Here is a 13,295-nt window from a genome sequence, read left to right as displayed (position 1 = left end):
TTATGCTGTCCCCGGCTGAATGATCAGCGGATCTGGCTAAGCAGTTAACCGGTCAACCTAAAAAAACAAACAAAAAAAAAACAAAGGCTGATTCCGATCTGATTTGTTCGGCTTTGCCGGCACATGTGGGTCGTTCTTTGACTGCTTTCGCAATTGGGCTTTTGCCTATTGATTGCTTACGCTCTAAAAAGAATAAACAGACAACGGGCCGATCAAAAGCAAACAACTCGACTTGCCCTCATCCCCTGCGTTTTGATTGTGCAACATATAACCTGCCGCGATAAGCCTATGACATGTGACCTTTGTAAAAAAGGGGATTTGCCTTGAAAAACTTTCATTTCATTACACAGAAGGTTAATTTCAGCAACGTCTGGGTGCAGGCGTATGCCTGGTTCTAAATATGGGCACTGGATCCCGCTGATCTCTTCGACGTAAGAAGACCCTGCATCGTGGTTCCCACTGGTTCTTTCGACAAAACAAAACCTTTGACCCTGGCTGCTACTGGTGCTTTGACAAACCAAGACGCTGGATCATGGTTCCCACTGAACCTTTTGGCCAAACAATATTCTGGATCTTGCCTCCCATTGGTTCTTTTGGCAGAATATGGGTCTAGCTCCTGATTCACAATGGTTACTTTGAAAACAGATTATCTTGAATACTGATTGTGACTGTTTTTCATAAGTAAAAGACCTGACTACTGGTTCACATCCACACGTTCACACAAGTCATCTAGGGCGACCCAAATATTTTTGCTCTCATAATAATCATCAGTCACACACCATTAGTGGTCAAAAGATCAGCATATTCCAGTTACAGAAGGCGATTGGATTCCATTTCTTTCGAATTGCCAACGGAATTCAATGAAGGGTGCAGAAGACCCTGCATTTTTTGTCGTGCAGTTCTGGGACATAAACAAGTTGTTGATGGAGCGCAGTAGAGCAAATGCTTATTTTCAAAGCATGAGATAGAAGCCATCATCGCGTAAACTGCTGCACATTTCTTAAGCTATGAGACGGATGAAATCAGATGGAGCGCGAGCCCCGATTCTTGCAACATCTGTAGCTCCCACCACTTTTGCACACCCGTTTTACGGCTGCCGACTTTATCATTATATATTGACTGAGCTAGGTCAACCTGAAATGCACATGTGTACTTTCACGCGAGTGCGTGCCGCGCGGAATGTGCGGCACAAACGTGCGCACGCGCGCGCGTCTTTGCCAAATTTAAAGGAATTTAGCCAATGCGTGTGGCGCGCACCTCGCGTGCGTTCGGCAATTTCAACTTTTTCAAAATTCAAAGTAGATTTCTTCTAATTGTTTCACAGCTAGAATAAACAAAGAATACATAATGATTTATGATGATGATTTCACGAAATGAAAACAATGAATTCATGTTCAGCTGAGTGCCACTGGCCGAGCTAGCCACATTTTTAAAACTCCGCGCTTGTACCGTGTTTAGCTCCGCGTACCGTACCATTCGTGCCGTGTTTGCTTAAGTGCTTTCTGTTTTCCTGCGAGCCACATGTTAATTACACACTTAATTTGCCTAGAGGGCTCTGGTCTAGTTTTGCGCTATTGTCTGAGTGTTTTGGTATTATTCAGCGATGTTTCAAGCTCGGCAAACTGCGGCAGATAGGGTCGTTTTGCCACGACGTCTAACGAAACATGGAAACAAACGGGTCAAATATTAACACCAAAAAGCGTGGCCAAGCTTTTAGCCGTCTTCGTTCTGAAAAAGCCTTGCACGCAGTATACAGACCTTCATTTCGACGTGAGCGTTCAATGAAACAATTGTGTAGACCTGGCGATAGATACCAACTGACTAAACCGATAGCGGTAATCGTCCAACAATTACCAGTAAAACAAGACTGGCCATGTCTCACATAGCAACGCGAGTGCTGCGCTGCGGCCCGCACCACGTCTCGCGGCAACTAGCCGGGGCTTTCCATGACAGCCCTTCACAGTCGCGCATATCAACCTACACTCTGTTCCACGTCCAACAACGTTTGAAACCATATAACATCGGCCATGCTTTGGTTACCGAAACCTGGTGTCGACCATGGATGCTTAACTACATAATTGCCCAACGATAACATCTTCCGCCCAGACAGAGCGAGGAAACGTGTGAGAGCGGGGCTGTAGTCTTCTATTTAGTTGGGGGGGGGGGAGGTGCTTAAACGCACGACGTTGAGATCGCAGTGGGTCAAATCCGAAAAAAACGTTCTGTATTATTTTTATGCTAGGCTTTCCACGCTCAGCCCCCCCCCCCTCGCCCTCTCCCTACCTACCCTGTAAAGCTACGCCCTGTGGTGGAGGCTCAGCGACCACGCCGTGCGACGGACTCTCGCCACCAGGATACTCCAGCTCCAGGCCTGAGACGGAGAACCCATTTTCCAGGCAGGGACATAGGGCCCCCGATTTGCATTGGCGGGCGCTCCTGAAACAATGGGGGGGGGGGGGGGCTCCCGTGTCGGTAAGAGGATCATGGTGCCTAATAAGCGTCCTACATTGGCAAAAGACCCGGAGCCGGCTTAGGGCATTGTCCGAGTGGACCCGAAGAGGGGACCGAAGAGCCTCCTGGGACCGACGATTAGGTGCCCGATAGGACGGTACGAAGCGCTGGCTGCAGGTCACCTTACAGACTGCGGCCCGCAGAGCCGGTCCCTGAATGTCAGAGGATCTCTCGCACTGATTGGGGACACTCTGGGACAGTGCAGGCCTCTATTTCGGCTAGAGATTACCGAGACCGAACAGCTGACCGATCTGAGACCCGCGATGATTTCGAATATATCGAACTAGAACGATGCTTTCGGTTAATCTGAGGTTCTTGTGGCGGAGCAACAATTTTCCACGTCGGCATACATTTTATTAAGCTGTCATTGATCAATGCTGATGTGGCAGGTGCCAACATTGGATTAATGAACCATATATACAAGATTACATGAATGCATGGAATGACTTGATTCATACGAGCGCACTACTCGTGTTCCATTCCGCAACTTGTAGATCTAGGTAAATATCGTTGAGGCAGAGTTGCAGCAAAAAAGGTATTTTGAACAACTTCCTAAGAAGATTAATGCATCTAGTTGCCATCCATTAATCATCTGCGAGGAACACCAGAGTGCAGTTTCATATTTAGTTGGGTGGCCACAGTCCACCGAGCTTGAAGAACGAAATGGGTCAACTTTGCGAACAACACACATTTTGTCATTTCATATTCTGGGAGCATTAGCCATTTTTCCTGCTCAGCCTCCCAAATTGTGTTAAAAAGTGTGACACTCAAGAATAAGTTGAAGGACCCAGAAAATGCAAAGCTGATAAGAGCTTAAGGTAAGATTCTGGTTCTTGCTGATACCTTTCACATCACTCCAGACTAGATTTGGTTCTTTTCAGATCTCTCGGCTCATTTTTAGGCTGGATCTAATTCTGGTTGAATCTTTCGGCTTACTATCATGATAGATGCTGGTTCCGACTTGTTACTTCGGTCTAATACTAGACTGATGATTTTGGAGCCAGAAACCGGCTCCCGGGAAGAAATCTTGGAGATCAGACACATGTCTGCCCGGGTGGTGGGTCGGCTATGCTTGTGAACATTGCATATGCTGGCAAGCAATCAGCTTCAGTTTGGAACAATTCACGACGGCGTATGGGTATTCAAAGGGAAGAAGCGCCTGAGGCTCTTTCGCGAACGCGGCAAACAACCGTGCGGTCATACTGACTCCTGCGCATTTTCTGAGCTACACCGATTAAATATACCCAGTTCTAGAGATAATAACATACTTACAAATGCCTCCATCTTTAGAAGCTAGACTTTATTATGGGCAGGCGTATAGTTATTTTAAGTGCTAAGACTGACTGAACAACGAAGAAATCTGACATTTCCTAACACGTCTCCATGCAAGGCTAGTGGAAGATAGAAACAGCGATAGGAAGCCAGGTCTGCTTCTCACTGAACTTAGTATGGATGCCATTTAGGAGCCGATGTGCGAGAACAAAAAACTCGACTCCGTATCCTCTTTTTCTGTTTGGAGCCCTGACTTGAACTGGCATCTTAATTTAAAAAATCGAAACAAGGTGCATTGACAAGCTGCGCAGCCCCGGCATTACTGCTGCATCAGCTCCACAAATGAGATTAGATATGGATGTGTATATGAAGCAACAAGCTGTTGACCACCTTTGGTTTGAAATTATTTTTCAGCTCCACCGCATTGTTGGAATAGAACACCAGGCACATGTCGCTAATCAAATATCCAATCATGCACAGCTCGTTCCTTAAGTAAAATTGGGCCCACCTATTGTACGTTATTAGTTCGAGGTTAATATTTCCGGGAAAACGTTAGGCGTTTGGACTACTTTGTCAAGTGCTGATGTTCTCTGAGATACTGCGACGCATCTCTTGGGCGAGACAAATGTAGTCTTGCGCATCTTTTCCAGACCGTACCGTGCGAGGCACGGTACGGTCTGGGCCAAGCTCCGTCTCTCTATATGCGGAACATGGGGCTCACGTGTACTGGTCTGGTGCTCTTGACATTGACATCCCATTACAGTCGGCCGGCTGACCCTTCATGCCACGTGGACTTGACTGTGTATGTGTGTGTGTGTGTGTGTGTGTGTGTGTGTGTGTGTGTGTGTGTGTGTGTGTGTGTGTGTGTGTGTGTGTGTGTGTGTGTGTGTGTGTGTGTGTGTGTGTGTGTGTGTGTGTGTGTGTGTTGTGTGTGTGTGTGTGTGTGTGTGTGTGTGTGTGTGTGTGTGTGTGTGGTGTGTGTGTGGTGTGTGTGTGTGTGTGTGTGTGTGTGTGTGTGTGTGTGTGTGTGTGTGTGTGTGTGTGTGTGTGTGTGTGTGTGTGTGTGTGTGTGTGTGTGTGTGTGTGTGTGTGTGTGTGTGTGTGTGTGGTGTGTGTGTGTGTGTGTGTGTGTGTGTGTGTGTGTGTGTGTGTGTGTGTGTGTGTGTGTGTGTGTGTGTGTGTGTGTGTGTGTGTGTGTGTGTGTGTGTGTGTGTGTGTGTGTGTGTGTGTGTGTGTGTGTGTGTGTGTGTGTGTGTGTGTGTGTGTGTTGTGTGTGTGTGATCCTCGTCGATGCTCTGCCCAGCAGTTCCACTACAGCTGCTGAACAGATGTCCCAACACTGACACTGATGTGTGTGTGCCCCTTGTCGATGCTCTGCCCAGCAGTTCCACTCCAGTTGCTGAACGGATGTCCCGACACCGACACTGATGTGCGCGTGCTCGTTGTCGATGCTCTGCCCAGCAGGTCCATTACAGCTGCTGAGCAGATGCCCCGACACTGACACTGATGTGTGTATTCCTTGTCGATGCTCTGTCCAGCAGTTTCACTCCAGCTGCTGAACAGATGTCACATCACTGACACTGATGTGTGTGTGCTCCTTGCCGGTGCTCTGACCAACAGTCCCACTACAGCTGCTAGGCAGGTACCCCGATACTGACACTGATATGTGTGTGCTCCTTGTCGGTGCTCTCACCAACAGTTCCATTACAGCTGCTAGGCAGGTACCCCGACACTGGCACTGATGTGTGCATTCCTTGTCGGTGCTTTGTTCAAAAGTTCGGCTACAGCTGCTGAGCAGATTCCCCGACACTGACACTGATGTGTGTGTGCTCCTTGTCGATGCTCTGCCCAACAGTTCCACTACATCTGCTGAGCAGATGCGCCGACACTGGCACTGGTGAGTTTGTGTTCCCTGTCGGTGCTCTGACCAACAGTTCTATTACAGCTGCTAGGCAGGTACCTCGACACTGACACTGATGTGTGCATTTCTTGTCGGCGCTCTGCCCAAAAGTTCGACTACAGCTGCTGAGCAGATGCCCCGACACTGGCACTGATATGTTTGTGCTCCTTGTCGGTGCTCTACCCAACAGTTCCACTACAGGTGCTGAGCAGGTACCTCAACGCTAACACGGTGTTATGAAATTGAATCCCGTGTGAACTATTTGACTTATCGTTAAAATAATCACGAGCGTGAAAAGGCACAATAGGCACGCGATGGCTTGTTATTGAATATCTTACGATTATTGCTCACACTGCTTTTTTAAGGAACTGATCCGAACCTTCTGATCAGTTGGACTTCTGGGATAAAAGTTCATGTTTAGCAGCGTTTGATGTGTGAGCCCTGATCTCTTCCATCCGATTGTGAAATCCCAGGGCAACTGCAGAATTTGGTGGCGAAATTTTAACGTGCCGCAATGCCAAGCGCAGTCCGTCCTGCTCTTTGATGTCACCTGACCTTCAGCGCGGCCACTGCCATCGGTCGTAGGCCGTTCTAGTCCAGCGCAAAGCGAGCACCTAGAGCGAATCGAACCTACCCCTTTAGGGCTGGGAAGGCAGCCAGTCTACTCAACTGAGCTATGGGGATGCACCAACAGCACGAACCATTGCAAACGAGTTGGCGCGGGTCAATGAGGATATTGGCTTTACTTGTGGAGGAGAGTGCATTTCAAAATGTGTATCACAAGTGCATTCCGTCAGGTTGTCAGGTGCATTCCGTCTGTCAGGTGCATTCCGTCATTCCGTCACCTTCTGTTGTAAAAATGCTAACATGACAGTGGCGTGGATGTGGGGTCAGGCCAGTTGACGCCAGGTGAGCCTCTCGTAAATGCACACGCTTATCGGTTTGGTCAATGCCTATATGGCTGTCCAGGCTCCGGATGTGCTGTCCGGTCTGGGAAAATGCGCTGATGGTTTGAGTGAGGCTCAGCTCTGCGTACACCCCCCCCCCCCCCCCCCCCAGGCAACAAACTTTTGATATGGAGCTACAAAAGAAGGAAAACGTCCCTCAGCAGCCGCAGGGAGGTGGCGAATAGATCCCCAGTTAGCCTTAACAAGGCCCTATGCTAAAACCACTCCACCTGCTACGAAACCCATGTGTAGAGATACGCTAATGGATGGCCCAGTCTGGTGCTGCCACATTTGTCGGACCCACGGTCGGCTGTTGTACCCCGTCCCCCATTAGAGGGAAGGCCAGCCACTGGTCAATTGATTTGATGGTCATACATTCATTCATCGGGCGGCTGACAGTCATCGCTCGTGAACTAACTCTGGGAACTACGCAAGTTTGCTGTAACTGATCTCACCAACCTGGTGAGAAAACGTGCTGTGAACTTTACCTTTGAAATCATACCCTGCCCTGATGGGCTAATTCTCGCCAGGATGTCGTTTAGTCTAGCACTTGCTCCGGTCTTTTCGGAGGCATCTGTCCAACTGTTAAGCGAATGGTCCTGCCATTCAGGCAAGCTGGGCTAACAAACTTCCTTCACCTGGTCTTCAAGTTTCAGGTTCCCAGGCTTTTGTAAAAGAGTATACAGCCTAATACAAGGACATGCAGGGTATTTTTCAGGCAAGCATTCAATATTTTCTCATTTTGGACCTTGTTGAGAGCCCACAAAATTATCTTGTATTTTCTGTGGTAAAAAATGGTACCCTTTTTCTGAACTCCCAACGTTGCGAGAGAGAGAGAGGAGAGAGAGAGAGATGAGAAGAGAGAGAGAGGGGAGAGAGGATGAGAGGAGAGAGCAGCGGGAGATCGATGAGAAGAGAGTCTGAGGAGAGAGAGGAGAGACGGGAGAGAGAGAGCGGGAGAGAGAGAGAGAGCGAGAGAGACGGAGCGAGGAGGAGAGAGAGAGAGAGAGATGATATATAATATATATATATATTATATACTATATATATATATATATATATATATATATATATATATATATATATATATATATATATATATATATCGCGGCCTTTGAAAATAACATCGGAACAGTACTTATGAAAACCTAACATGTTTCGGGACAGTTTATGCCCGGAAAAATCAGTGTTGAAAAACTATGCGATTTTTCACCAAAGAAACGCTCAAAATAAAAAACGAAGCCGAAGTTCAAATTGCATAGATCTAGCCAGAGAACCTTGCAATTTTACGTCATTCCCTTCACTTGGAGCCGGAAAATCTTGCTCAGCCTTCTAGCATATGCAACGTCCGAAATGCGCAGGGAAACTGAGCGTGGTGGCCCCTAAAGCGCAATATTCCGCAGTGATGACCTACATCTACTCACATTCGCACTTTTTTACGCCTCGAATTCTATCCTTTCAACGCGGCATGCATATTCCACCCAAGCCCGCCTCAAAATCCGCGCCTGGGCTAACGAGCCCGTCGCTACGTCCTCAAATTTGCATCACGAGCGCGCCGTCCCGCACCACCCTCTCCCCACCCCCTCCCCACCGGCGGCGCCGCCAGTCCAGCGTGTCGGATTGACCCGGCGACCCCATTACCATCAATCGCGCCGCTCCACGACCGCGCGAATTTCAGCGTCGGGGCGGACGGTAGCCGCGGTCGATAGCTGCGACGCGGACCGCGCGCTCGGCGGCGCCTAAACGGTGCCGACGCGCCGGGGCGGCCCGGCAGGCGTGGGGCCAGCGCGGATTTGTGTGGCGCAGCGCCGGCGGCCGTCCGCGCGTCGATGAGTGCCGTCGATCGCAGCACCGTCGGCCGCTCCGACGTCAGCGCCCGCGACAATGCCGTGACCTTGACATGGGGCTGGGGAGCGCCCACGCGGCGACGCCAAGCAAGCCGGGTGCAGATACGTGTGACGTGGTTTGGTTGTTGTTCTGTCACAACCAAAGTTTTCGCAGACTTAACACCGTCAGACATGAAAGATGCTGCTGGCGTGCTGTTGTGTAAGCCAACCACCCATGTGTATTTCATAATTTATTATACATGCGACTTTTTCATCCTGGTGATATACTTATCCCAATGAGAGATTAATATTTCATTAACCGCTTTGGCTCCCTGACAACTTTTTTCCCAGATTGGCCGGAATCATCGCAGGTGAAATTACGCTTGGCCATTTGGAGCCCACCATGATAACGTTTATCACCCAATAGCATCCGGCACAAAGGAAGCTGGCAGCTACGCTCGCAAGACACAAACAAGGAACGGCAAACATGGACATACTGATTTCAAAGAAACTTAACAACATCCAACCAGACAACTAAAGCAATAACCACAAAAGGAAACTTCGAAGCCCGGTTGGCCGTAGGAGAACAATCGACGACGGCATAACTTTCACCAGCTCAGCGGGCCAGGCCAGTCTTGTTTACAGGAAAAAGCGGAGCTCGTCAAGACGTGATGTTACTTTGCTCGACATGATCTGGGTTAATGTAGACGCTGTAGTGCGCGAGGCAAGAATGACTTCAAGCGGTGCAGGGTACAAGTGGATGGGGGAAGACCACATGTTCGACCGGATTGTGGGGGGAAGCCGCTGTGGAACACAGCGGTATAGTTGCATATAACATATGTAGTTATATATATATATTGTTATGTATATGCCGTTTTACCTTGACACGCTTTCTTTTGTTATATATATATATATATATATATATATATATATATATATATATATATATATATACAGATGTTGGGCGTCAACTGAACCCTGAAAAATGTGGTTACTTCTTAAATAAAATATGTCTTTTAAGTCTTGCATAAAAATGACTACGGCGTTTGGCGACACCATCTACGAGCACGGTTATGAAGTCTGCTCAGTCGCGCGAGGGATCGGAAAGATCCAGAAAGAGATTGCTGATGCAGAACTTGCTGCTGTATTTAACGAGCAGTGTCTGATGAAAAATCGCCCTTCGTTTTTCCTCATCGGAAGGCATGTATCCCGCTCACAGGACCACCAACGTCATTTGGTCTTAACTTCATGTACCATTAACTCACGTTTCGCCCTTTTACTTACATGAACGATAGAAAGAAAACCACCTTGGGTCCAAAAGCTGTGAAAAAAACACTTGACTAGGTTTTATCGGTCGCGCGCCTTACTGCCACGTTTGAGTCCACATTCCAGCAAAGCGCACGCAAAAACGTCCGCAGGTCTCTTAGCGGCATTACTGACAAAGGTGTAGATTTCAGGAGTCTCCAGGAAGGCATTGTAATAAAGAGTGGTAACAGGCAGCAGAGCAAAAGGCAAGGAGTGGCACGTCTGAGCTGGCGATTATGACCAAAGTAAACCCAACAGTGTTCTTTTGACTTCGACCTTTAACACAAATAAAATGCGATGTGTCACCAAATTCACCATGTTTAGGCAAACATGCCATTTTCAGGTGAGCACGTGTTAAAGGGCAGAAATCAATTCTTCTGGTTTTAAAACATAGCATATATATATATATATATATATATATATATATATATATATATATATATATATATATATGAAGTCCAATTTTGTTGAAGTGAAAATTACAGTTGAAGCGTCTTTTAAGCTCAGTAGCTAACTAACAAAGCGAGAATCACATATTTATTTCAAAACTTAAACTTACTATCTCCTGAAAAGGGAGTGTTTCCTCACTCATACGTTTACTTGCGGACATCTTGCATTTCATTTGATTTTGAGAACATGATAAAGAATGTCCGTTTAGTATTAATTAAAGAGTATGGTCTCAGAAAGTATCTGATATCGATAAATCGATATATATATATATATATATATATATATATATATATATAGCAGATAATATATAGCATATATATAGATATATATAGAAATCTCTATCTAGAGGCACTGATAGATATAACACTAGCTAGAGCTCTGAGAGATAGAGATAGCGAGGATAGAGGCGAAGGAGTCTAGTCGCTAGTATATCTCTCCTCTCTCTATCTTCTCTATTTCTGAGTCTCTCTCTCTCTCTCTCTCTCTCTCTCTCTCTCTCTCTCTCTCTCTTCTTTTCTTTCTCCCTCTCTCTCTCTCTCACTCTCTCTTTCTTTCTCTCTGAATTCATACATTCTGACTAACCTGCACCCGGCGGGGAAAGTTTACTTTTCCTGACACCGCTGAGCCGAGCACGCAGTCTGATGGTGGTGGTGTGCAGGAGCCTTGGTTTCCGGACGGCTGGACGGGCGGAGCTGTGCCCAGCTGCGGCGACTCATCCGCAAACCGAACATGAACGTGACGCATGCCAACAGCTCTCTTGCGTGACCAAATACTGAATTAAAACAAAGACGAAGGGACCAAGTCTACGAGAGAGGCGATCGCACGCCTCGTTCCGGACAGATGTGCGCGACCAGCTAGGAATGCCAGCACGTAATCGGGCGCGAGCATAGTTCTCAGCTTTACAGCACGTTGCTATTGCACGTTGCAACACACACTGTCCTCCGTCCCAAGAGACGGGCTTGGCTTTCGCTGTCAGCGTCTGTCGGCCATCAAGCCAACCTGACCTCAGCTTTCATTTCAATTAATGCGACAACGGCTGCCCCCGATATTGCAGCGGCAGGGTCGCGGCCAGAAATAAACGCACCGCTTCAGCCGAGGGCGCAGAATTCTCGAGGTCGGCGGTGTAGAATTCCGGCGATATGGCCCGGCCTCCAATCTGCGAGCAGAAATTAGAGTCGGGAGTCGGTGCTACGTAATTCCAAGCAACTGTTTCAACGTTTGTGCTGGCTGAATTTTCAGGCGTTAAGTTTCCACTCCCTTTTCGCGTTTCAGTTGGTAAAGTTTCATGATACGATTTACGGTCGAGGCACCGTGATTTTGCCTGCAGTCCTCTAACGAATAAACAGCCTGTATGTGATCCAGTAGCGCAGGCCTACTGATGAAGCCATTTGCTGCTCCGGACTGCGAGTACCTTTGAAGGCTAATTAGCTATCTCGCATGCACCCATTAATGCCGCGGTGTCCTCGGCAGCGGCCGGGCTTACCAGAGTCAACGCGGCAGCCGACCTCACCGCACATAACGCAGTGCCGTGTTGTACGCGGCAGGACTGAATGCTCAGTCGTCGGACCGGAGCCGGCGCAGTGACTGGTCCCGCCAGCGCCAGCGCAATTGCGGGCTCGTCTGACCTCAGCGGCGCTGTGAGACGATCTGCTGGAGCCGGAGCAGCGACCGACCGCTCAGGAGCCATCGCTGCCCTGGCCTAGGTGACACTAGAGCTGTGGCTATTCTCAGCGGAGCCAGCACTGCGGCCGGCACAAACACGGCTAGGGCAGCTCCGGCCTCAGCAGAGCCAGCGCAACCGCCGGTGCAAACACGGCTAGGGCAGCTCCGGCCTCAGCAAAGCCAGCGCAGCCACCAGCACAAACACGGCTAGGGCAGCTCCGGCCTCAGCAGAGCCAGCGCAGCCACCAGCACAAACACGGCTAGGGCAGCTCCGGCCTCAGCAGAGCCAGCGCAACCGCCGGTGCAAACACGGCTAGGGCAGCTCCGGCCTCAGCAGAGCCAGCGCAGCCACCAGCACAAACACGGCTAGGGCAGCTCCGGCCTCAGCAGAGCCAGCGCAGCCACCAGCACAAACACGGCTCGGGCGGCTCCGGCCTCGCCTGAGCCAGCGCAACCGCCGGTGCAAACACGGCTAGGGCAGCTCCGGCCTCGCCTGAGCCAGCGCAACCGCCGGTGCAAACACGGCTAGGGCAGCTCCGGCCTCGCCTGAGCCAGCGCAACCGCCGGTACAAACACGGCTAGGGCAGCTCCGGGCCTCACGAGAGCCAGCGCAGCCGCCGGTACAAACACGGCTGGGGCAGCCCGGCCTCAGCAGAGCTAGCGCAGCCGCTGATCTCAAACGGCCAGCGTCGCAGCACCCGTCGCAGGACCCGTCGCAGTGGCCCGCCACCATCCTCCAGAGCCAGCCTTAGGTTTGCAACGGAAAAACAGTTCAAGAAAAACAACACTGGTGTTACCTTGCTCACCCAACGGCAAGGTCGTGGAACTAGGGGGAGCAGGACGGATTGTGCACCTAAATCTCTGAAAAATGAGCTTTCTCCCTATGGAATCTGATTGGAACGGAGCAAGCAAAAAAGGTCCTCTGTCTCCTCACTCGGGAGCACTTCTATCGCCCCAGTTCAACGGGATTTGCGTGCGATGTACTCAACGCTCGAAACGACACCAAATTTTGGGCTTGAGGTGCTGTGGACGACCTCTAATTCCACTTCGTTATTGACAAAGTCGTTCACGATATATTTGTCCAGAGGCTGGAATGAGATACGGTGGTCGGACGCCAACATTTCAAAGCTTTAAAATGCATTATACATGAGGACGTGGACAAGGAGTGGATTCATGAGAAGCAACGTCACCTTGTGCCAGCTTGTAGAGCGTTAAGAGCGGCACAACTCAGCAATCTATCATCACGCTCGTCATTAGCTTCAAACATATCAAGCAGAGCATAATGAACATTCCATCTGCCACCTGCAAGTTCAAACCCATCAGCAAGGGCACAATAAGTTCTTGCGCTTGCACCCTGTGCGGCAAGAGAGCTTGTGAGTTCGACGTCAGTTTGAACTCCTAATGCCATCAATTGTCACCAAA

This window comes from Pollicipes pollicipes, unplaced genomic scaffold (assembly GCF_011947565.3).
Source record: "Pollicipes pollicipes isolate AB1234 unplaced genomic scaffold, Ppol_2.1 Scaffold_3447;HRSCAF=4054_pilon_pilon_pilon, whole genome shotgun sequence".
Lineage (NCBI taxonomy): Eukaryota > Metazoa > Arthropoda > Thecostraca > Pollicipedomorpha > Pollicipedidae > Pollicipes > Pollicipes pollicipes.
The sequence above is the reverse complement of the archived record's forward strand: the minus strand, read 5'-3'. Positions refer to the sequence as shown.